The 26,097-nt window shown below is 46.3% G+C and overlaps 1 protein-coding gene and 2 pseudogenes across 4 annotated transcripts in view; 1 reads left to right on the top strand and 2 right to left on the bottom strand.

The window, feature by feature from the left end:
• Nucleotides 1-26,097, bottom strand: part of Galnt18 (polypeptide N-acetylgalactosaminyltransferase 18) — a 343,509-nt gene that overhangs the window by 171,426 nt on the left and 145,986 nt on the right. The gene's annotated exons all lie outside the window — the stretch shown is intronic.
• LOC110350541 (eukaryotic translation initiation factor 3 subunit A pseudogene) lies at nt 815-6,610 on the top strand (annotated as a pseudogene).
• LOC147827990 (serine/threonine-protein phosphatase 2A 55 kDa regulatory subunit B delta isoform pseudogene) overlaps nt 15,231-26,097 on the bottom strand; it is a 152,124-nt pseudogene continuing 141,257 nt past the window's right edge. Inside the window, exon 2 of the transcript XR_015451447.1 lies at nt 15,231-26,097. This exon is cut by the window's right edge and continues 122,568 nt beyond it. The product of XR_015451447.1 is annotated as a serine/threonine-protein phosphatase 2A 55 kDa regulatory subunit B delta isoform pseudogene (transcript).

Raw genomic sequence — 26,097 nt, 5'->3', positions numbered from 1 at the left:
CTCTTTGTAAGTGGATTATCTCTGGTGTTCTGTTGTAGCGGTGGGAAGCTGACTCACACATCTATGTACTGGTCACTCAGCAGGGAAACACCAGGTTTCTGCTCCTTTAGGCTGCCCAGGCTGTGTCATGCTGCCCTCTGTCCCTGAAGCTTCCAGTCCAGTAGCTGCGGCATCTCAGCAGCCACAGAAATCAAAGCAACCTGGAGCAGAAAGTTGGGAAGCACAGCCTAGGCAGGGTCCTAAGAGAGGCCTGAGGGTGACAAGCTGCTCTGCTGTTGAGGTCATAAGGGGAGGCTCTAGGCCACCTTTGCACCCATCTCTCCATCCACCTCATACTGGATAAAGCAGTTTGTTCCCTGACCATGGACTTGGGAAGGTCAGCTCCATCCTAATCTCCTTGCCTCCCGATAGGCCTCAGGCAGACCAGTGGAGTTGTTAGAAAGTGTGTAGGGTGCCAGGCTCTCCCTAGGGGACGATATATACTGCCAAGGGGTCCTGCTTTCTCCTTGATTCCTTGCCTGGCTGCACTCATCACCACCGCTTTGCTCAGTACAGTGGATTAGGATGTCTCCCAAATGCACACATGAGCCAAAGTCCGAGCCTAAAGGAACCTCAAGAAGCATCTCCCTATCTGGGGCTTGGGTGGCAGCGGTGCGGCTGCACCGGAGTCACGTGGCTCCTTCCTTTCCGTCTGCCGCCGGCTGGGAGCTGGTGAGGCACATGGGATTCTCATGTTGGTTCCCCTTCATCTCCTCTCCCAGCTCGGGCCACTAGGGAGTTAGTTGATGCTGGGTGAACTCAGTCTGCTGCCAAGATGCCGGCCTACTTCCAGAGGCTGGAAAATGCCCTCAAATACACCAACGAATTTCTTGAGGTTGGCAAAAAGCAACCTGCCCTGGACATTCTTTATGATGTTATGAAAAGTAAGAAACATAGAACATGGCAGAAGATACATGAGCCAATTTTGTTGAAACACTTGGAACTCTGTGTGGATCTTCATAAGAGCCATCTAGCTAAGGAAGGATTATACTAGTACAAGAACATTCGTCAACAGGTGAATATTAAATCTTTGGAGGATGTTGTTAGAGCATATTTGAAACTGGCAGAAGAAAAAACTGAAGCTGCTAAAGAAGAATCCCAACAGATGGTATTAGATATAGAAGATCTGGATAATATTCAAACTCCTGAGAGTGTTCTCCTCAGTGCAGTAAGTGGGGAAGACACACAGGATCGTACTGATAGGTTACTTTTAACTCCCTGGGTTGAGTTCCTGTGGGAACCATACAACAGTGTTTGGACCTTCTTTGAAACAATTCTCAAGTAGAGCACCTCTACCATGATACTGCCTAGGAAGCTTTCAAATTCTGCCTCCAATATATCCAGAAGGCTGAGTTCCATAAGCTGTGTGACAATTTGAGGATGCACTTATCCCAAATTCAGTGCCATCATAACCAAAGCACAGCAATCAATCTTAATAATCCAGAGAGCCAATCCATGCATTTGGAAATGAGGCTTGTTCAGTTGGATAGTGCTATCAGCATGGAACTGTGGCAGGAAGCATTCAAAGCTGTGGAAGATATTCATGGGCTATTTCCCTTGTCTAAAAAATCACCTAAGCCTCAGGTGATGGCAAATTACTGTAACAAAGTCTCAACTGTGTTTTGGAAATCTGCAAATGCTGTTTTTCATGCATCTACACTACCTCACCTTTACCATCTGTCTAGAGAAATGAGAAAGAATCTCACCCAAGATGAGATGCAAAGAATGTCTACTAGAGTCCCTTTGGCTACTCTTTCCATCCCTATTATCCCTGAATGCACAGATATTGCTCGACTTCTGGATATGGATGGCATTATAGTTGAAAAGCAACATCGCCTTGCAATGCTGCTAGGTCTTCAAGCCCCACTAACGCAAACTGGACTTATTAATGATATGGTCAGATTTAATGTACTACAATATGTTGCTCCAGGAGTGAAAGACCTTTATAACTGGTTGGAAGTAGAATTTAACCCACTAAAACTCTGTGAGAGAGTCACAGAGGTTCTAAATTGGTAAGGGAACAACCTGAAAAGGAACCAGAGTTACAGCAGTATGTGCCACAACTGCAGAACACCATAATCCACCTCCTGCAGCAGGTGGCACAGGTTTATCAGAGCATTGAGTTTTCTCATTTGACTTCTCTGGTTCCTTTTGTTGAAGCCTTCCAACTGGAACGGGCCATAGTAGATGCAGCCAGGCACTGTGACCTGCAGGTTCGTACTGACCACACTTCTCGGACCTTGAGTTTTGGATCTGATTTGAATTACACTACTCGAGAAGATGCTCCAATTGGTCCTCATCTGCAGAAGATGCCTTCAGAACAGATAAGAAATCAGCTGACAGCCATGTCTTCAGTGCTTGCAAAAGCACTTGAAGTCATCAAGCCAGCTCACATATTGGAAGAGAAAGAAGAACAGCATCAGTTGGCAGTTACCACGTATCTTAAAAATTCACAAAAAGAGCATTAGCATATTCTGGCTTGCCGGCAGACAATTGAGGAAAGGAAAGTGTGACTTGAAAGCCTAAATATTCAGCATGAGAAAGAAGAACTGGAGCAGAGGGAAGCTGAACTCCAGACAGTATGGAAGGCTGAAGAAGAGAGGCTGCGCCAAGAGGCAAAGGAGAGAGAGGAGGAGTGGATCTTACAGGAACATGAACAAATCAAAAAGAAAACTGTTCGTGAGCGTTTGGAGCAGATCAAGAAAACAGAGCTGGGTGAAAAGGCATTCAAAGATATTGATATTGAGGACCTTGAAGAACTGGATCCAGATTTCATCATGGCTAAACAAGTTGAACAACTGGAGAAAGAAAAGAAGGAACTTCAAGAACAGTTAAAGAATCAAAAGAAGAAGATTGACTAGTTTGAAAAAGCCAAACATTCAGAAGAGATCCCTTTGATAAGGAGTGCTTATGAGGAACAGAGGATTAAAGATATGGATCTGTGGGAACAACAAGAAGAAGAAAGAATTACCACTATGCAGCTAGAATGGGAAAAGCCTCTTGAACATAAGAATCGAATGTCACGAATGTTCGAAGACAGATTTATTTGTGATGCGACTCAAGGCCTCCCGGCAGTCTGTATGTGAGGAAAAACTTAAACAGTTTGAAGAGCAATTAGCAGAAGAAAGGCACAATCACTTGGAGGAACATAAGAGGCAATGTAAAGAAGAATGCAGAGTAACTTACTATAGAGAAAAGGAAGAGGAGGAGCAGAGGAGGGCAGAAGAACAAATGATAAAAGAGCGAGAAGAGAGAGAATGAGCAAAATGTGAAGAGCTTTGAGAATATCAGGAGTGGGTCAAGAAACTACAAGTAGAAAGGAAAAAAAACACCAAAGGGAGTTGGAAATTGAAGAAAGAGAGCATCATAGAGAGGAAGAAAGAAGACTTGGCGACAATCCACTGTCTGGGAAGGACTCTCGTTGGGCAGATAGAGATTCAGAAGGAACATGGAAAAAAGGACCTGAAGCTGACTCTGAGTGGAGAGGCCAGCCAGAAAAGGAGTGGAGACGTGAAGGGCAGGATGACGAGAGGCCTCATAGAAGAGATGAAGACCGCCCAAGATGCTTGGGGGAAGATGATTGAGAGCGAGTCTTCTCTTAGACCAGGTGATAACCGGGTGCCCAGGCGTGGCATGGATGAGGACAGAGGCCCCAGACATGGTCCTGATGAAGATCACTTCTCTCACCATGGACCAGATGATGACCGACCTTCCTGGCACAATGCAGATGATGACAGGCCTCCCAGAAGAATTGATGAGGAGGACAGGGGAAGCTGGCATCATGCAGATGATGACAGACCACCTAGACGAGGACTAGATGATGACAGAGGAAGCTGGTGAACAGCTGACGAGGACAGAGGGCCGAGACGTGGGATGGATGAGGACTGGGTGTTGAGGCGGGGAGGTGCCCATGATGAAAGATCATCCTGGCAGAATGCCGGTGATCCCAGGTGATCCCGGGGGTCCCAGGGGTCCCAGGCGAGGGTTGGATGAAGACTGAAGACCTTGGAGGAATGCTGAGGATGACAGGATCTCCAGGAGAGGTGCAGATGATGACAGGGGGTCTTGGAGAAATGTGGATGATGAGCGAATCTCCAGACTCGATCCCTGGAGACCATATGTTAAGCCAGGTGGATGGAGAGAGAAGGAAAAAGCCAGAGAAGAGAACTGGGGTCCACCTCGAGAATCAAGACCATCAGAGTACGTGAATGGGATAGATGGGCTAGGGATAAAGAAAGGGATGGAGACAATCAGGATTGTGAGGAGAGTGACAAAGACCCCGAACAAGAAAGGGACAGAGAGAGAGAATCGGATCGTGAGGATCGCTTCAGGAGACCCAGGGATGAAGGTGGCTGGAGAAGAGGACCAGCTGAAGACTCTTCGAGCAGGAGAAATTCAAGTCGCCACGATGATAGGAATGACCGTCATCAGTAGAGAGACGATCGGCATGATCTAAGAGAACGACGAGACCTAAGAGATGATCGAGATCGGAGAGGGCCCCCTCTCAGACTGGAACGTGATGAAGCAAGTTCTTGGAGACGTGACCAGGCAGCAGAGTAGGATCCCCTCGTCGTGCTCCTCCCCCAGCTCCGTCAAGAGATCGAGAAAGAGAGAGAGACCGAGAAAGAGAAAGAGAAAGAGAAGGTGTAAAAGAGAAGGCCTCCTGGAGAGCTGATAAAGATAGGGAATCCCCTCATCGTACTAAAAATGAGACTGATGGAGACGGCTGGACTACGCACGGTACAACGCTAAGTCCCAAGAGAATGGATTCAAACTCTCAGGTCTTACATAGGTTTGATCACATTCAAGGATTATTATACTTGTACTTCAGTCTAAATTGGATTCTTTAACATTTCACCGTAACACAAAAGCAAAACTTGTATTAATCGTATGTAATAGATTGATCATGCACCCTATCCACAGGAGGGTAGGCAACCATGCCATTTTCCGGAATTTAAGGTGTTGCATTATTTCATCAGTCATTTGTTTACAAAAAAAGAAAAACTAACAAATAAATTTAAAATGTGAACCCATCAGGTATTGAGTAATACCTATGTCTTGGTATAGAACAGATCTTTTCTCTTTTGATTTTGAAATGCCTGATACTAATTTGGAATGAAGTAAGGTTCTGTTAAAGAATACTTTATTTGAAGACTCTTTAAACCAGTGGATCTGAAACAATTTTCACACCATTAGTAATTGAAACATACCTCTTGAGGTATTTTGAGGTACTTATTATTAACTAAATTTAGAAAGTTTTTGGGTTCACTCTAAGTGCAGTAAACATTGGAGTTGGTGGGATTTTTTGTAGATTTTACTTGAGGTGACTATAAAGCAGTTTGCAGTCTTTATTGTAATGACAATACTGCTCGAGTGCGAACCCTGAAGCAACACAGCTCTGAAACTTAAAACTTTTGGTAAACTATCACTGAGTTTTTTTCTGTTGCCAATAAGAAACTGCTTTCCATTAATGGAGAATCCATGCCTTTCAAGCATTTTAAATATGACAATATGTATAAATGGGGTTCAGGGAAATTGTTTAAATTCTTTATCTTAATTTTCTTTCTCTCCAGAATACAGCCTTTCAACAAGTAATTTTTAGTAATGACTGTGTTGACTTCAATTTTGGAGTATAGTAGTTATGTTAAAGATTAACTATTAGGTCGTATTGAAGCCAACACAGAACTTGCTGCTGTGTTCTCTTTCTTCAGTGACAAATAAAATACTCACAGAAAAAAAAAAAAAAAAGAACCATCTCCCAGACCGCTGCACCTCGGCCTTTTTGCTCATATCCTATGGTGTGAAGTATATGTTTTGCATTACATTTATTATACCTCATACACATATGCAGAGACACATAAGAACAAGTTTATAAAACAATCTTTAACCTTAACAGTGTGTGGCTAACCCTGATATTCTATTTTATTCTGCAATATTCTATTAAGGAAAAATGCTGGTCATGACACAATTCATTGTTTCTATGGCCTACTAATGGGCTGTGACTGCAGCTTGAAAACCACTCATTTAGATCAATGGTTTGCAAATTTTATAAACCAATGGCTCCTTCTTATAAATGTTAAAGTCCCTACCCTCTTTTTGTATTGCTTGGAATTTCAAAATGAACTATCACAACGGAAGACAAATTTTTTAAATGACCATTTGGAAATATGCTTTTTCAATGTGCACATTGTAATTGTCACTCCTGTTAACTTTATTGGATTAAAAATACCTAGTAAATTAGTAAAGTACGCTCATGAGTGCCCAGGTGGGTGATGAAGGCATGACTTTGTGTTCTATATATGGTCCCTAGGCAGTTCTCTGGTGCTATTCCCCTGCTCTGCTCCCTGGCTGCCATTGCTCCACCATGCCCTTTAGCCACGATGTTCCTGCCCAAGAACCAGCTGACTATGGACTGAATCCTCCAAAACATTGAGCTTTGTAATTAAACTTCTCCTCCTTTAAGTTGTGGGTGTCAGGTCTTGTATCTCAGTGATGGGGAAGTTGACTGATACAACATATCATCTAACTTCCCCAGGATTTTGATGTGGATCCCTTACGGGAGAAGACATGACCATCTCCCACTGAAAACTACTTATCCAAGACAGTGATTTTCAAGAGATCCCACAGGTCCTTCTCCGCAAAAGACTTGAGTAGGATGAGAAGAGTGTGAGGACCCTCTCTCCCCACTTACTAGAGGGATTCTAATCTGTCTATATATAGGGTTTTACATAAAAATCCTTTTTATAGATAGGGTCTGCAGCTAAAGAACTAATGAGTTTTTCTGTCTCATTTCCCAAGGGTGAGAATGAAGGCAAGCCATTCAACTATCAGGAAGATAAGCGACTTGTGAAAAAGACACTGAGAGGGAAAGTGGGGGCAGAGCAAGAGGAGGCAAAAAGGGAGGTGAGCCCTGGAGGGGCATTACTGGGGAGCTTCAGCCTGTTTATAAAAGGTCCAGCAATAAGGGCACACACTGAACAATGGAAGAACCTAGTTCTGGGCTTTGGGTGAGATTTCTACAAGACTCAGGGTAGAAAAGCTTCTCACCTATTGGGAATCAGAAGACCCGCTTAAAAGCTACATGTGTCTTTGATTAATAAAATATGGAGAATAAATTGATCATCTCTGAACACAGGCAGGATGTTTGAAGAAGAACATCTTCATGGCCTGGGCCCAGGAGGCAGAAGCCCTTGATGGTGAAAATGCAGGCATGCCTGTGTGTGCCCGCAGCAGTGCCCACTGTGTGTGCCCATGCAGAGGGAGGGCTCTGCTGGATCCCCCCCCCCAGAGAAACCCATATCAAAAGTCAGGGTTTGGGACTTCGTAACAACCTCTACACCAGCCCTAGCCTGGGCCCTGTGCTCCATGACCAGAACTCTCAGGGCTGTAGCTGGGTTCTCACTACAGCTTCCTTCACAGAGCCCTTTCTCACCCAGAGCTAGATAGGAGAAGCAGCATGACAGAGGCTCTTTCTCTCGGCTCCTAGTGTGATCTTCTGAACACAGATGAAGCCTCTGTGCTAGTGTGGGCCCCAGATGGAAGCACAGAGAAGGGAGCCACCCCTTCTGGTAAAGCAAGCTTACGCTGCAGTCCTTAAATGCCCAGTAGACACACCAGCCTATGCTCCTGTCCATCTGGGACACAGACAGATACCATCCCTATTCCAGGGCTCCACCTTATTTCACAACCCTGGCTGCACATTAAAGTCAGCCAGGGGACAAAACAACAAGGATAGATACCCAGGACCCTGAGAGCAACAGAATCAAAATCTGTGGAGGTATGGTCCATGCAGCCTTTTGCTGTGCTTTGTTTCACTTTTTTCCCTAGGTGGCTCTAACATGCAGCCAAGATTTAGAGCCACTGTGATAAGAACAATGGCTCCCCAACTTCAGTGTGTGCCTGAGAATCCACTTGGAAAGCTTGTTAAAAGTATAGATCATCCACGGGCTGGGGATTTAGCTCAGTGGTTGCACCGCCTGCCACGTAAGCACAGGGTCCTGAGTTAGATCCCTGGTACCAAAAAAAAAGTACAGATCATCCTGAGATGTTCCATCCCTGCAGGGTAAATGTTACCAAGGCAGAAGAAATTAGTCCTGCCCTGATCAGCAGGCCTTCATGTCCACTGGAAACACCTCAAATCTCAAATAATAAAACAACCCTTAGGTCTTGCCTCCCACCCCAACAAACACTATAATCTATTGATGTATCATAAATGTTACACCAGAAAAGTATTTTGCCTTTCCTCTGAAGTAGCAGTATGTTATCATTATCCTCTTTCCCACAGCCTTTTGGAAATTTAATAATTTATGACTGCAAGGTCTATTTTCCTCACCTGAGCATCATAATGTTTTATCTTCCCTACCTTCCCTACCTGAGCATCAAAAGGCCTTCCTATCCCATGGCAAATCACGAGGCCTCTGGGTTACCCTCAGGTTCAGACAGAGAAGCGTGTCCAGGCCCCAGACTGGCGGGCACTTCTTCTTCCTGCCCTCCATGCACTTCTTACAAAGAGCCATATCTTGTTTTAAGTCTTTTCTCTGGACTACAAGTCCCTTGGGTGTTTCTGGAGCTTTCCCCACAACACACTCTGAGAAACAGATAAAACAGCCTCCAGCCAGCTCTTCTGAAAGGACTGCTCTGCTGGGGCTGCGGCTACAGAAAAGTTGCTGGGAAGTAGAAGTCAGGTCAAGTGGGCAGTCAAAGATCTCAGGGGCTCCTCATTGAGCTCCACTTTCCTGAGTCATCTGTATGCAAGATCCTCAGGACTGGGGGCTTTTTCAAACAGGTCCCCAGAAATCCTGACACCCCTTTCATTTCAAGAGTGCCTTTAGCTGGACACAGTGGTGCGTATCTATAATCTCAGCACTCTGGGAGGAGCAGGCAGGAGGAGCAAAAGTTCAAGTCCTGCCTAAGCAACTTAGTGTCTCAAAATAGAAAGGGTTGAGGATGTAGCTCAATGTGAAGGCTTACAGTTCAGTCCTCAGTATTGATGAGGGAGGGAGGGAGGGAGGGAGGAAGGGAGGGAGGCAAGCAGGCAGTCAAGCCAGCCTGATGCAGTGAACAGCCATTTCTGATGGGATATGGCAGATTCTGCTGGGGGTGGGAGGAGAAGGTGGCACAAACCACTGCAGGAGGGACACAGAGATGAGACCAACAGGCCTTCTGCCTTCAGCCACCATGTGTTCTAGTATAAGTTGGGCAGAGAAGCGGGTGTAAACTGGCTTGGCACAGTTCAACTGCACTGGCTGGGTAGATGAATGTCATACGGACAGATGTCAGATAGCTGCACCCAGGGTTTGGTAGGGAAGGTATGTTGGGTATAAGTGCTGCCTCTGGAGGAGAGGCCAGCAGGACACAGCAACTTTCACCACGTCACGGTGAATAAGCTAACCCTGAGGTTATTTGGGGAGGTGAGGGACTGGTAGCCAAGAAAATGTGTTTGGATTGCTATAAACACAAAGGATGGGATCTACTTTCTTTCCTTTGTAAAGGGCTCAGATGGTGCAGAGCTAAGGAATGCCTTCAGCCACAGTCTCAGGCTCTGCCAGGACTTCACAGAAGAGGAGATGAAAGGCAAGAGGCAACTCTGACAGTCTGCCCCTCATTCTAAGCAGCTCTGATGCTCATGGAAACAGAGGGGCCTTACTGTATCTGCCTAGAGGCCTCTCCTTCCTCAGGGGCACAGATGTTGTCTTGGATGCCCAGAGAAGGCCTGGGGAGGCTGGAGCACCAAGTAACAGCAGCGCCATAGAGCCTTCCTTCCACCAGCCACTGGCTAGTGCCCAGAGCCCACTTGGTGTTCGAGTTCAGCAAAGTGGTCCAGAGCAAGGGCTCAGCATTTAGCAGACTGGGGCTGAACTGCGGGCTCTGCAAGTTCCTGAATCTGTCAGTCTCTTGGTTCACCCAGCTGTAGACAGAGGATAAGAAGAATACCTATCTCCCCAAGAGTTGGGGAAAGTGAATGGCATTTTTCCTGAGAAGATCTTAGCCACGCCCAGGCCATGCTAAGCATCCAGTTAACATTAAGAGCAGGATTAACACTAAGATCCCTGTTCCCATGTACAGCAGCAGTGGCACAGTACACAGGACCAAGGGCTGAGCAGACAGATTCCCAGCCTTGAGCCCTTGCTCTGCCCTGTACCCATGCAAGTATGACCACATTGTAATCTGAGCTTTCAAAGCCTCAGTCTCTCCCTCTATAAAATGGACAAGATAAATACCCTTGCCCTACTGGCCACAAAGTATGGGTGTGAGCACTGTGTGCTGAGCACTGTGTTCACACCAGCGCATCTAGATGATCTCTCCTTGCCCTCAGCCTGGTGCAAGAATGTCCTGTCTGACTTCTTGCAGCACAACTAATATGACAACAGCCCCTGCAATAGTGTGTCTGCCCCAGCAACCCCTGGGATCTTGTTCTACAGACCAAGGGGCTCAAAGTCCACTTACAGCTCTGCTGCAAGCTCAGCTGAGTTAAATAGCAGTGCTGGGAAGGATGCTCCACAGGGAGCCCACTGCTGCCCACCCCCAAATTTGTTGCCACAATGGTTTCTTTCACAGAGCCCAATACAGATGGCTAAGAATAGGATGGAGCAGGGTCCAGCTGGAGGCTCTTTTCCTCCAGAGAGTGGTTCTTGGTCCTCTGGCCCCTAACTCTCTTCTTCTCTAAACTCTGCCGCCACACTGGCCCTGTCTCAGTGATTAACCTCTGGGCTTGTTTTGAGTTGGATACGTATGAGCCAGGTGAGGCTCCTCCAGTAGATGGAGAGCTCCCTGAAGGCAACAATTGTGCTCTGGCTGACTTTGGATCCACCACCCATATAGCCCAGAACTGGCTACATAGACAGTGCTGATCAGACTTACTGATGCCCACTGTAATGATGTCTACAAAGGCTACACCACAGGACTTAGCAGCATATTCACCTAGTTTGTTGCTACAAATGAATGCCATAGACTGGGCAATTTATGAAGAATGGACATTTATTTAGCTCATGGTTCTGGAGGCTGGGAGATTCAAGAGCATGATGCTGGCATCTGGTCAGGGTTTTTTTCACTGGTAGGAACTCTGCAGAATCCTGAAACAGCACAGGACATCCTATGCCGAGGGAACCTGGGAAAGATTGCCGAAGTGGCTTTTATAACAACCCACTCTTGTGATAATTAACCTCCTCCCTCCATAACTCATTCATCCATTAATCCACAAGTGAATCAGTCCATTCATGAGAACAGAGCCTTCGTAACCCAGTTCCCTCCCAATGGTCCCACTTCTCAACATTGTCACACTGAGACCCAGTTTCCAATAAGCAAACTTTGGAAGAAACTTTCAGACCTAGCAGATATTAATTTAGGAAACAGAGGCTTAGAGAGGTTAAATATCTTACATGGGGATACCCAGCAGGAAATAAGGCAGGCAGGGCCCAAACTCAGGAGTATCCTTCTTATGGTGCCTCTGAACAGAGCTCACATTGATCCCTTTGGTTCCTGCCCTGCTCTGACTCTAACTGGATGTCTGACAAAACAGCTTTGTAGCTTGGCCCTCTCCATCAGCAGCAGAGCTGTCCAGGCCATGAAGGCTGAGCAAAGAGATGGCCCTCAAGTGAAGGGGATGTGGCTAAGCCATTAGGAGAACAACAGCAACCTCAGCAGAAAGCCACTTACAGAAAGCAATTTGGGCTTTATTTAGGGTTCACTCGCAAGATAAGTAGGCTTCTTTGGTGTGTGCAGCCAGAAAAGAATGGGTGATCTATCTCACACTAGGCACAGCTAATTGATAAGAGTCAATTCCGATGGGAGGACAGGGCTCAACCATCTGGACGCCAGCCATGTTTCCTGCTGCTCTGCACTGCCTGGCTGGGCAGAAGGAGGGGTCTCAGGGCCCTGTGTCAATGCCTGGCTGTCAGCCTTCCTGGCTCAGAGCAGGCCTGGGGCTGGAAGGGCATGAGGGGTCATGTAAGGAGGAGGGCATGACATAGGCAGTCTTTCCTCAACCCCCCGCCTCCCTCTCTCTCTTGCCTGATGTATTTCTCTTCTCCCCCAGCAAATCAAATTGAAGTCAACTCAAGATGGGCTTATTCAGAGAGAGAGAGAGAGAGAGAGAGAGAGAGAGAGAGAGAGAGAGAGCAGAGAATACACTAACTGTTAGCAGTTATTCCTGGATTGTGCAATTAATGAATATGCTGAGTAGAGCAAAGATACAGACTCTTACACATCGGGTCTAGTCTGAATCAGAAAACTATGGATTATAATGTACACTATGCTATGTTTATAAAAACACCAATTATGTGCCCAACAATATGCTAAGTATTTTCATGTTCATGATATCATTTCATCTTCAGAATAACCACAGGGGTAAGTATTACTATTTCCAATTTATACACAAGGAAACAGAAACTCAGAGAAGTGTCTCAGAAAAGATTATTAAAAAATAGAGGTAGGGGTACCATCCACGTCACCTAATTCTGCTCATTGCCCCTCTTATAAGCCCCAAACCCACCTCATCACAAGAAAGGCATTCTCAACCCATCTCAGGTACACAGAGGCCCAGAAATGCTTGGAACTAAACAGAACATTATTATATTGAACAAAATTAAATAGAACTCAATAGGGCTACTGTCACTTATTTGACTACCTCGGTGCAAAAATACTCTGAGGCAAAAGCTTTGGATGAGTGAAAATGTATTTGTTGAGCAATCAAATGAAAGTGCTCTGGGCCCAAAATATGCTCTAGCATATAACTTATTTTATAAACACAAACCCAGTCTTATTCAAACATTTGAAATGAAAGATTTGCCTTTCAATGGTGAATCTGCATTTCAACAGAAAGTTATTCACTGGAGATGCAAAATCTGATTAATGTGTAGTTAGCATTCGAAAGCCTGAGGATCAGAGGGCTCATTTTAGGTGTGGAGGCAGCACATGTGCACAGACCTGCAGGGTGAAATATGATGTGAGCCTTGTTTTTAGCATTCTGGGTGCCCTCTCTGATGGTAGTTCTGAGGAACAGCACCAGCAAGGCAGCCTTTCCAAAACCAAAATGTGTACACAGGTCAAGGGCTAAAGAAGCATGTTCACTGCCAGGCCAGAACGTTTGTTATGCTAATGAGCACCTATGACCTTCCTGTCCAGCACCAGGCTAGGATCTCAGGCTCTAACAGTGGCCCCACAGACAAATCTCTGCCTCTTGGAACTTACCTTCTCATGGTGGAGACAGATATTGGGTAAAATAAACCAAGAATCACAGTTCTTGGGATGCACTTGGTGGGAAACACTGCTTTAGACAGTATGGTGAGCACAGATCATACTAAAGATATATTTGAGCTGGTATCTGAAAGATGAGGAGGAACTAGCCACAGGACAGAGATGGCAAGGATAAGAGTCTCGAGGCAAAAATAAATTAAGGGGGAATCAAAGAACTAAAATGATACCAGTGTGACAGGCTGAGAGAGTGGTAATGATGGGTTAGGTAGGAGGCTGGAGAAAGATCAGTTGAGGCCTCCTAAGCCTTGGTTAGGAGTGTGGATCTTGAACTGATAGCAAAGGGAAAACTTGGTAGGGCTTTAAGCAAAGGAGCAACAGGATATGATTAACATATTTAAAGGCTCACTCTGGTGGATGAATGAATAGAAAGAAGGAGGCCAGCCAGGAGCTATCAAGTAGTCCAGTAAAGAAGTGGCCTGGATACAGCTGGCAGTATTGGAGATGGAGAGAGATAGTTGAATATAAGATATGTTTTGGAAGTAGAAATACTAGACTTTAAAGTAAAGGTGGATTCACTCATTCAATCAATACTGAATATTAGTGAATGTGAAGCCCAAGAATTTATTTCTTATTGTATCAATGATGTTTTAGAAGTTCAATGGCTCACAGGCATGGGAAGAGTTGCTGGGCAGAAGCAAGACTTTGGAGGTCTCGAATGCACCACAGGCTACATATTTTATATATATATATATCTATCTCCAAATGTCATATACTCCAAAGCTACCTGAAATGCCCTGACTGGCTTTTCTCCAGAATCAGAGTCTAACTAGATGTAAAAGTGGCCAGCTAATATAAGCACAATGTCTCCATACCCAGGATACCCACCAAGCACCCAGCAAGTCCTTTGGGGAAAGACACAGCACAGATATTGCAAATAAACAGAGAGAGGTTGCTGAGTACCATGTAAGTTTCAGCATGTAAATTTCAAATTTTTCTCATTTCCATTTTATCACAACAAAAAGAATAGCCAAACAAGCTCCTTTTTTTCTTGTTCTTCTAATTCTACTTTGTGTCATTTCTCTCATGTTTTCTACCTACATAACACATCTTATTACCATGCTACAGTCACTGCATCTTAAATAGCTGATAATTACCATATTTCTAGAGCCTGTTAACATCCACTTTCCGTGGTGATATCCTTCTCAATCTCCTCATGAGTCATTTATTTCATTTTTTTATGAACATCATAGGTAGGTGCTCCATGGAAAACAATCATTAATCTCATTAAGACAGCAGGATGAGAAGCTAAGAGCATATCTCCTGACATCTTAAGAAGTTAGAGTTGTGGCTCTTGAGACCCTAAATTGAGTTTTGTTCCTTTTAGTCATAATGAATGTTAAAATTCAAAAGCATCCTTTAAAACGAAATCTTCAGAACTTGGCCAGGGGCTGCCAGATCCTGTTGCTTATGGCACTTAACAATGTTGTTAGGCAGCCCAGAGAGGAGCTATGCAGACAGGAGCGCCTGCCAGCTTTATCTATTGCATCTTCAGAAGAGTCTCAGAACCTGGGAAAAGGCCAACCCAAATCTCCTGATCCCAGACGCACTTCTACAGGGGGCTCCAAGTCATACAAGTCCCCATGGGCCTTGTGGATCACCCTAGCCAGGGTCCACATTCACCTCCACCCAGGCATCTAGATTCCATAGAATTCCAAACCATGCAGCCCCCAATTCCACTTTCTGTACAGGAGGAGAGAGTAAATCCAAGTGCAAAGCTAGGGGCAGCCGTGGTCTTCATGACTTGTCTTTAAGCTCAAGACTTCCTTTCCTACAAGGTGAGAGAGCTCCTGCTGTCAGAAGTATGAGAATTTGAAAGTGCTCTTCTCTGTAAGCCTTCTCTTCTTGTCCCTGGAGACAGCGATCTTTCAGTGCATTAGTTCAGGAATTATATTTTTCCTACCTATCTGCCACCCAAGTCCATGGAATCAAAAAATCAATTCACTCAGGCCTTTCCCAAACCAGCTGATAACTGTAGCTTAGCGCCAAGGTTCTCATGAGCAGCAATGGAACTGGGGGAGATCCAGATGTGAATGACAGCATAAGGAAGTGACCTCTCCCTAGTCACAGCCCCCTGGGATTCCAGACTCTTACTCTCGAAACAGCTGACTTATTAGGGCCTGGAAGTCTTCCAACCAGACACACACACGCACACACACAGGAATGCTCACATACACAGACAGAAATAGAGTCTATGCACCTATGTTTTCTCCTGTTGTTATTCAGGGATACTGAAAGCCAGGGAATGTGATTCCTCTTGGGGACACCGAGCTAATTGGACCCATTCAGAAGGGAAAATGTCTCCCATAACCTATAAAATTAAAGGCAATAAATAAGCAAATAAACATGCTTCCACTGACTCTGGAAGTGCTTCCTTTATTGGCTCATAAAGCATCGCCTACACTCTTGCTCCGCTATCGACAGCTCCAATGTCAAGACTGAGCTATCAGCTCACTAATTGGAATGTCCTCTTCTCAGGAAACTCCTTTCTGAAGGAATCAGATGTCTGGCCCCCACTGTCTTTTTGCAGGAGGCATCCCTCAGTGGTGCTCAGGTATCCCAGATAGCTATTTCAGAGTGAATCAGGTAGGATGTGACAGGGCAAGGAGGAGGCAGAGTCCTGAAAATCCCCAGGTAACAAGAATATTAAGCTGAGAATTTTCTCTGAGGCACCAATGTGCAAGGGATACCAGGTGCCCAAGTGAGCTCTTAGACAAATCAGTGCATGAAAGTTCAAAGTAGGTGATTGGAAATGGATTAGTCATTCACTTGATGGAAGGGATAAAGGACTGGGTTGCTGACGATTAAGAAAAAGATCTAGGAAGAGGATTTCTGGGTTGAGGATCCCCTCCTCAACTCTGAGGGAAAGGTCGGATGAACTACTTCCCACCCTAGGCTTAGAGGGAGAGACTTGAGAACCTTGAGGAAAGACTTGTGGTCCACAAAGCTAGGGACACAAATATCTGGGCCTAATGCATGGCTGAGAAGCCCCCAAACCCCCTCCAATGACAGAACTAAGGTAGCCAAGCTATAAACCCATGGAGAAACATCAGCCCACAATCCTTTCAATAGGCCACCCTGCCCAAGAAGGCAGCTGTCTTAGTTACTTTTCTCATTGCTGAGACAAAATACCACAGCCCAAAGTTAAGGTAGGAAAAGTTTATTTGGCTCACAGTTTGTAGAGATCTCAGTCCATAGTTGCCTGAGTCCAAGGCAGGGTAGCATGGCAAACAAATATTGCAGAGAAGAAAGTTCATGGTAAGCAGAAGACAGCAAAGCAAGCAAGGGGCAACCACAGCTCTTTCTACCCCTTATATCTTATCCAGGATACTAAGGGTGGGTAGTACTCACACCCTTAATATTAGTGTCCTTAACCCTAGCATTGCACCATGAACCAGTTCTAGCATCACACACTCTAGATTCTGCCACCTCTGAAAAAGCTCCACCTATGACTACATGAGGCTTTGGAGGAACATCAACACACAAGCCATAAGAACAGCCTACCTGGCAAGGAATCCCTCAACAAGCCACATGTGAAGTACCACCACAGGGGCAGAAACTATGGGAGCACCAGGTAAAGCCAAGGCTCTCCCTCTATCAAGGAACCTGCAGCCACCTAACTCAGCATGGACTTCTCCAGAGAGCTTGCAGAAGTATAATGAAAGAATGCTCTTAAACATCTGCTAGGACCAGAGAACACAAAGCTATTTGAGGACCAAAGAGTCAAGTAAGAACCCTGCTGCCCGCCACATCTACCTCTCTTCCTTCTTTCTAGAATGGCGAATGATGGGGCTGGTAATCAGGAAAGAAGAGCAAGGAAAGAGAAGCAGACCCATTCCCCTAGTGACCTGTAGGTCCTCTAGCAAAATTAACACCAAACCAGGCTTGAAGTTTCGTTGAGTATATAGCCTGACCCCCTAATGACTGAATGAGGCTGTGTTGTAGTCTGCATCAATCCTATGGCTTATTCTCAACATTAATGAAAAAGAAAGTCATGGTCCTGTCTGACATTCATCCATAGCAAGGAGAACTTACTTCTATTTAGGACATTTAAAAAGACAATGATATCAGAAATGAAAATGCTTCTGCAATGCTTCCAGGAGTCTTATTTATTCAAAGAATCAGACACAAGGAGTTGGATCAGCAGAAAAGGCTTTATTTAATCGTCCATAGCTAATTTTGTCAAAAAGTCCTATAATTAGGAACTAATCCCTTTGGGATATCATGCTTATCTAAGATCAAAAGCTTCCATCTCTTTGGGGTTTGATATTTTCTTGACTATGGAAGGAGAGGATTCATGCACTGGGCAAAATAAGTCTATATTTGGGGTTGTTTGTCTAGATATGCAAAGATCATTTGAGGATATAAAGAAAAGCCTAAAGCCTCCAAAGAGAGTAAAAATGGGTCTTTACAAGGAGCAATAATTGGATGGTACTGGGTCACGCAAACAAAAATAGTGGGAGCCAGAAGACAGTGAGTCAGCACCTTCAAAATTCCAAGGAAAATTCGTTTTCAACCTAGAATTGTAAAGCCAGCTAACCTGTCAATCAACTGTGAGTGTAGAATAAAGACATTTTCAGACATTCAAAGGCAAAATATTTATTTCTCATGGCCTCTTTCTTGGAAAATTACTGGAAGACATGCTTCTATTAAAAAAAGAATAAACCAAGAAAGAGGAAGACATGGAATGAAAGCTGATTCAGGCCACGAGCGAGGAGAAGGGAATCCCTTTGATAAAGGCATCCTAAGCCGGGATCCGCAGCACCGAAGCAGGCCTGGAGGGACAGCCCAGCGAGAGCAGAAGGATCAAGCACTCCAGGAAACAAACTGAAGCTGATGGATTATATGATACAGCCAAACATTTGGAAAGTAATATCAAAGTTATAAAGCAGACTTGATGGAGCACATAGGAGAAATAGCAGCCTAAATGCTTATTTAATCTTTTCTTGGAAAAAAAGAGCAAATATTAGTATTAGTATGTCTGAGGTTTGCCTGTTTGCCGTCATCTCCATTCCTTGCTGTTCTCTGACATGTCTGTATCATGGGAGTGGCAGGGAGCTGGGAGAGGGGGGACTGCACTTCTCAATTCTGCAGACTGCACTTCTCAATTGGCTTCTAACTGAACTTGGCCGACAGGAAGCACTGGAGGGAGATAGCCAACAGGAGGAAGAGAGAAGCCAAAGTGTGTCTCCTTATCACTTGCTGCCTCCTGCAAAGCCTCCCACAAGGTGCTAGCTCCCCTTGGTTTGGAGCCTTCCGAGAGAGGCCTATTGAGGTCCCGCCTTCTGCAGGATGGCGCTCCATCTTGGGTTCTGGCAAAACTGCTCATGCTCTTGGCTGTCCAGGGTTAGTCATGGTAAGAGCTTCCTGCTGTAGCTAACTTCTGGTTGCCTCAGCTTCCCCTGTTTTACTTCCAAACTCTTCCATTATCTCTGTAACCAATTTCTCAAATTCATTACCTTTTGCTTAAAATATTTAATGATATCTGTTTTCCTAACTGGACACTGATCCACCCAGGGAAGATAAAATTTTACATGAATGTCTCCTTCACAGTGAATGATATTTTCACAGCATGTAATGTCAATATTTTCTATTATTTTTGCCTACAGTGTGAAGCCTGGAGGAGAGGAGGGACGTGTTCAGGAGAGTAGAAGACGATGAGAAAGCCAAATCCTTACCTACAACGGTAGGAAACCAATACATAATGCCTAATACTGATAGATCAGGAAATAGTGGCCCAGGCCTATTAGCAATATGGTGCAAATATGAGGGAAACAACAACAACAAAAGATATAACTCCTTTTGGTGTCTGGGCTTAGACACTGACTGTGGTAGAGCCAAGAATTGTTTCATTTCATTCTAAGTACTATTTGAGGTTTCTAACTATGTAAAAGATCACTTTGATAAAATCCAAAAACAATTCTAAAAATAATGATTCATTCTAGTGGTTTTCTGAAAGATGACATTAAACTTGCTCTTGTAAAACTGACCTCTGCCCCATATTAAAGTTGGGACATTGATTTATTTATGGCCATGGTCCCGAGTCTTACTCCCACCACACTCTGAAGCCTGTAGCCAGTGAACTGATGTTTTCTTCTGCAAATTCACCTTTTGGAAGCATCATCTAATAGGACACACTCCAGAAATGTAAATTCATTTAAAATAGCTGTGTTCATATGAAGGTTTCTCAATTCAAACTGCATTGTAGACAAAGGCAGGAATGAGGGAGAAGAAAGAGATGGTGAAGAGAGCAGAACAAAGCTGCTGCCCCCCAACCCTCCTAGGAAGTTGGAGAAGAGAAATGGGAGACAGGGAAATTTGCCTCTTAAATTGTTGGATCTATATGCATGAGCCAGGGTGCTGCTTTTTGACACCTTTCCTACCTTGGGCTTCAACTTCCTTTCATTCAGTGACCTGTGGGCTGGCAACAAAATAAATGAAAGAAAGATCGATCTCTCTCTCTGTCTCTGTCTGTGTGTGTGTGTGTGTGTGTGTGTGTGTGTGTGTGTGTGTGTGTGAACAACCCACTCTCAGTCTCTGTTATTTGTTCACTTTGCTCATCTCACCCCAGGCTCTAGGCCCCCACCCTACTCCCCATAGCTGAGATGCTCCTCTCTGGTTATCCATCTTCCATAGGTCTAATGCCCTGAATTAGCTCCAGAGGACGGTTTCTCTTATTTCCCTTGCTGCCTTCTGAGTTGCAATTGTCTATGATGCACATCGCAACTGACTGGATGTTCTGCTTCTAGACTGGTAGGAAGAGACTCTGAACTGAGCGGTCTATGGCCAACCACCTGGCCCCAGTTCTGGTTTCATGACCTGACTCTGTAATGATGTGGTACCATTCCTGTGGGGTTTGCTGCCAGCAGAAGAGTGACATTAGGAGGAGCTTCAGCCCTCTGGACTCTTCTCTGACTCTCTGGGTGCATCCTTTCACCCCTATATCGGGACTTTCCATGCGTGCTCGGCAGACTGTGGAGAGTTATTAAGTGCTGAGAGCTGGAAGTGTCCATGGTCAAACAACCTTGGGAAATGCTGGTTAATCTTGGGTAAGTGAAAGGGATTGTTGACTCAGGATTCTCAGGCCTTTGATATACACTGGCCTCCAACCTCCAAGAGTGAAATGTAATTGCAGCTTTGGGCAGATTCATGTGACCTGGATGCCTCCTTTGTGGGACACATCCCAGGGCTGAAGTTCTACAGAATATGCTCTGAGAAATGCTATCATCCATAATCTTCTCCAAGCTCCTTAGCACTGACCTTCTGGCCTGATGGAATTTGTTCATCCCCAGTGGGATCCTTGCAGGAGGCTCAGCAAGGGTCTGGACCATAATGTACAACCCAAAGGAGAATAAGCTCCGGGTCAGGAGAGGAGCTGAACCTCTCAACAGGCTCCTTTGCCCTGCTGGGTGATCCTTCCCCAAATTTCCATAGGTAGACACAGCCTGGGCCACCCTTGCCCTTGTTACAGCATAGCATAAACATCTCTCTGCAGGCCACATGCCCCCATGCCTTTCAGCAATGCCCACACTGTTGCTCCTTTCCAAAACAGAGATCCCTCCTCCTCCATAGTCTTAGTTGAAGTTTCTTCAGAAGTCAACTCTGGGACGAGCATTTGAATACACTTAGTATGTGAAGAATACCAAGTAAGGGAGAAAAAAAGAAAAGAAGGGGAAGACAGCCACTAAAGGGTGCTCTATGCAGCCAGGGAGGTGGGTGATGGGCTGAATCCTACCAGGGAAACTCAGGGATCTCTCACGGGTGAGGAAGCTTGGGTATTTAGACACCACCTCCTATCTATCATTGGTTGTTGGTTGCAGTGGTGGTCTGGGCATTAATTTCCTAGCACTCTGGCCTGCCCCAGCAGAATGGACTCCAGTGGGAAGAGAAAGCATCCAGTAAAAAAAACATATGTGCTGGGGAGAAGTTTGGCCAGCTTGGGCTGAAGGAGCAGGGCCAAGCTTCAGACAGGAGGCACAGAGGTACATGCTGCACCTGCCCCCCACCCCAGCAGGGCCTCAGGACACAGGGACCTGGTTTGTCCCATCCCAGCTCCACCCCAGTGCACAGCTTAGGGTCAGGTTCCATTAGCACTGCTGAGTGAAGGGTTCCTCAAAGCACAGTTTAAATACATTTCTCTGAATGACCGACTCTCTTCCCCAGAATGAATTACTCCTATCTAGATCCCCAGGTCCCCTGAGCATTCTCCTGCAGCCACACCAGATTACAGTCTTTTTGTCTGTTTTCCCTGTTGAGCTAAGGGCCTCTGGAGAAGGACCCTCCTTCCTGGAGCCCAGATCCACAGCAAGTGCTCAATACTCCCACCAGGGCTTATAATATGGAGAATGCACTGTGAGAAAGTGTTCAGTGCTAGTGAAGCTGTGAAGCAGCCCATGTACAACCAGAGAGGCTGGAGGACCAGCTGGGTCCCAACCACCCTCTCCCAGCTGTGCAGCCTCATGTGACTGGGGCATCTCAGCTCTGCCTGGGGCCATGCTTTTCCACCCTGCTGGCAGGGTCAGGCCCTTAGAGTAGAAGGCCCAGCTTGGACTGCCCTGCAGTGAGGGGAAATGTAGGGGCTAGGAGAGCGAGAGACAGCATCCTGGGCCCACAGAGAGAGGAGTGAGACCCAGCCCTTTACAATCACACAGAAAGCACTTGGAGAGTTACACCAGCCCAGAGTCCCAAAGATGGAACACTCTGTCTTCCTTTCTGAGGTGCTTGCCCTGTCCTTATGAGAAGTTGGAAACATGGCTATGAATGCAAATGTTGGGGGATAAAACCAAACTAGTGTCCCAGGCATGCTAAGTGATGGGCCTGCACACTGATCAAAACACCAGTCCCTTAGCTAAAGCCAAACCTCTATCCTTAGGCAAGATGAGAATAAAGCCTTCCAAGGCCAGATGCACAGGGCTTGTCCTGCCTGCCACAAGTCTAGCCTTGCTACTCAAAATGTGGTCCATGGGCCAGGAGCAGGGGCTCCACCTAGAGCAAGTCAGAAACACAGACTTCTATACTCCAGCCCAGAGAGTGATGCATCTCAGCCCTCAGCACACTGGAGCCAGAGGGCAAGGGGATGAGAGGCCATGGGCAGAAGGCTCATCTTGGACTGCTCTGCAGTGAGGGAAAATGTAGGGGCTAGGAGAGTCCGCCCTGTAACAAATGCCCAGGTGAGACACAGACACGTAAGATCTGAGGAGCTCAGCCTTTGCTCAGCTTCACTTGATCTGCTCACAGTCCTCTTTGACCCACGAGAAGCTTGTGGATCCACCTGTCAGAGACTTGCTGATCCCATGGGGGCACTGTGATGCCCACCGCTGTGACTGACAGTCATGCCTCCCTGCTCCTTGCTTTGTGGGCCGCCCCTGCTCCCAGCTCCACTCAGCCTGCCTACATTGTGCCTGACCCCTAACACTCAGCTCTAGGGTCCCCTTTGGGGAGCTCCCCAACCCTTCTGAGCTGTTCCAGGCCTTCCTTTGGTCTCCCTGTTCTCAGACATAGCAATCTTCACCAGACTGCTGCTCTGTGACTCTCCTGTCTCCTCATCATGCTGGGAGCTGAGTGATGACCTCTAAATAGTCAACTGCCTGTGTAGACACAAAACATCATGTTAAAGAGGACAGAATGCCCACTGGATGTTCTTCTGAAGCTGAAAGAGCCCATTCATTCTGAAGGAACCAATGGCCAATGGATTTGCAAGCATCCTCCTACCTCAGCTCCACTCTGTTTCTGGCCAGTCTCATGGAACATCTGGGAGCTAAGGCTTGCAGAGGGCTGGGGACAGGTTATTGCGTCAAACCCATGATGCCTCTGTGAAACACACACTTTCCCTCTCCAGATCAAGGCAAGTCTCTGAAAGGTACAGGGCAGTAGCCCTCAGTGACACTAATGAGCCGCAGGAGAGCAGGTGACTGGGGCTGAATGACTTTTCTTCAATAAATAACGAGCTCAATATCCATGGATGAGTTGGTGTTTAGGCACTTTCCCCTGTGTTTCTAGAGGAACGATTAATTCAGCCCTAAAAGAGAAGCTGTGAATGGCATGTGGGCAGATGCAGATTGAAATGAAAGCCTGGAGCAAAGTGGCCATGGCTGGACAGGTTGGGACCAGTGCAGAATCCCCAGTACTAAGGAGACAGCACCTACTGTGCACCGAAGACTCTTCATTTAGTCTTGCCAAGAGGTCAGTGAGGTGACCACTGACCTGCATACTACAAATAAGGAACCAGAAGCTCAGAGCAGCTGAGTGCTAGAGGCAAGATGCCCAGCTGAGCCTGTCTTTTCTGAGGCACAGCCCTGCAAAGTGCAACAGGCCTCTGCCAATCTGTAAACCCAGGGTGGTTCTGGGAGATTTGCTTCATTCCAAACATGGCCAGGTGAAATGTTAAGATGACACCCGAGAGTCTCTGCTGCCTTCAAATGATGGCATGGACTCAAGACACAACATGCAGAAAACCATAAGGCCTACAAGAATTAGAGGCCCAGGGATTCGAAGGACAGGGCCCAAGTTAGGTGAGGGACCTCAGGAGCCTGGCAAAGGGAAAGAAAAGGAGCCAGGCCCGGGAGAGGGAGAGGAAACAGAGAAGCCACCCCAGGGTCTTGAGTTGGAACCCACAAATTAGTGCTCTGAGAGCAAAAGCAGAGTCCCTGTCCCTGCAGCTGGGAGTGGCCAGGGCCAGGCGGCCTGAACATGACTTCAGCTTGTGCTGTGCCCAGACTATATCCTGACTGTGAGCCTCGAGCCAGGGCTCTACCAGACCTCGGGCAAGCCATTCAACATTCCCAGGCCTCACTTCCCCATCAGTAAAGGGTGTCCCTTGATATGCCCAACTCCAAAGGTGAGATGGGAATGACACGTTTTTACTATGATAATGGCCAACAGCAGAATTCCTCCCAGAAGTCCCTGAAAGATCAATATGGTGAGGGCTCGGTGGCAGGGTAGCACACACAGGCTGTCCTCCCACAAACTGTGGCTCTGACCGAAGGCAAGGGGAAGAATAGGCCTTGACAGGCCAGGGTGAAGCACTGGGGGTGTGCTTCTGGGGAGGAGAAGGGCAGACAGGGAGGTTCAGCCCAGCAATGCGATGTGAGCCAGGCAGAACCTGAGGGCAGTGAGACATTGTGAGGTAAAGTGGCTGGCAGAATGTTTTAAGGCTCCGGGATACAAAGTTGCTGCCCTACTAAGGCTTCTTGGGGAAGGAGTACTATGTGCCTGAATGCCAGTATGGGTGAATTCTCAGCACTACCTGCACCTCACAGAGATGGTCCATGAGAAGAGGAGTCTAGGATTCAGAAGGAGCCTTGAGTCCCTGGGATTGAGCAGGAATCTACAAGGAGGGCTCTGTATTCCCGGGAGCTATGGAATTACCCGAAGCTATGCGTAAACCTTTAAGGGGCAAGTGGACCCTGCTGACACTGGACCACACCTGTCGTACCCCTGGCACCCTGGGTGGTTAGGCATCCCAGTGCCTAAGCCTCTGGCCCTCTTCAACTTCTTCCTCTTCAGTATTCGTTTCCAGACACCTCTCTCCTGTTACAAGGCCTTCTGAAGGTCATAAATCCATTTCCCATCAAGACTATCCCCATGAAAGGGAAGAAGACAGAAGTCACATAGGGTTTTTATGAGATGAAGGGTGCACAACTCCAATGTCCTTGGATGTCACAGGATTCGTGTGCTTCTGTCAGAAAGAGGCTGAGCTGAGGAGTAGATCTGAAAGTTAAATAACTCCAAATGAGTTTTCTTCATCTTCTTCTTCCTTTTAAAAAAAATAATAATTCATAGTACTAGACAGGTTGACAACTTATTGAAAATGGTCCCTCACCTGGAAAGTGCTTATTACTTATAGCGTACCATCTTTATTACATCGATACTGACATTTAACACTCAATAAATTTCCACTCCCTTCATGGAGAATGCCTGACAGCCAACAGGAGTCCCTGCCTTTTCTCTGCATTCCAGGGTCAGTTTTTGGTTTCAGAGTGCTGAATTGTGCTCTAATAGAGTCCCTCAAACCCAAAGTAAATCTGAATGAGAAAGACCAGTCCTCAGATGCTAACCTCCAAGTGGATGGCTCCTCCCGCCACATCCCAACGTCCCCATGTGCAAACAGTGGCTGATACACACATAAAAAGAGAGTTGGTAAGAGCTGAGTCACTGAGGGAAGGGAGGGACATCCCTGCAACTCACCACCACATGACCTGATGCAATGACCAAGGCCTCTCCCAGTGCAATCTCCCTGTCCACTATTGTCCTCCCCCAGCAATGACCATCCATCACCTCAATAAGTCAATGTCCTCAGCCTCTGGGCTTTGCATCTGTGGTGTGGTTCCCTCCACTTCGAATCCCAACTCCTCCTCAAATCTAAACCAAGTACCTCGTACTCAGGTGCATGCCCCATCCTGCCACCCACAGAGGAGCTCATTGACTTCTAGCCCGCACCCCATGGAGCCACAGGCAGCCTGTGCAGTGCCAGCAAGCATAGCTATCTGTTACTGAAGGAGGTGTTGGTCCTACCAGTTCAGTATCCAACCTCCTACTACAGGCCTAGTGAATTAATGAATGAATGAGGGAAGGAGGGAACAAGCGAAGGAGGGAAGGAGGAAATGAGGGAAGGAGGGAATGAATGAAGGAGTGTGGCATTATACCTTTTCCTTCCCACACTCTAACTACTTCTTCCTCTGCCTAGTAATCCCTCAGGCTCTGACCTTTGGATGTGCTACACCACTGAAACAGTAGTTATAGTCATCACAGTTTGGGCCCTGAAGTCAGAAAAACCTGTCTTTATGGCTCTGCCTTGAAGCTTATGAT

The sequence above is a fragment of the Heterocephalus glaber genome, unplaced genomic scaffold (assembly GCF_053883595.1).
Source record: "Heterocephalus glaber isolate CG9 unplaced genomic scaffold, H.glaber_assembly_v1.0 deba00001428, whole genome shotgun sequence".
Taxonomy (NCBI): domain Eukaryota; kingdom Metazoa; phylum Chordata; class Mammalia; order Rodentia; family Bathyergidae; genus Heterocephalus; species Heterocephalus glaber.
The sequence above is the reverse complement of the archived record's forward strand: the minus strand, read 5'-3'. Positions and strand labels throughout refer to the sequence as shown.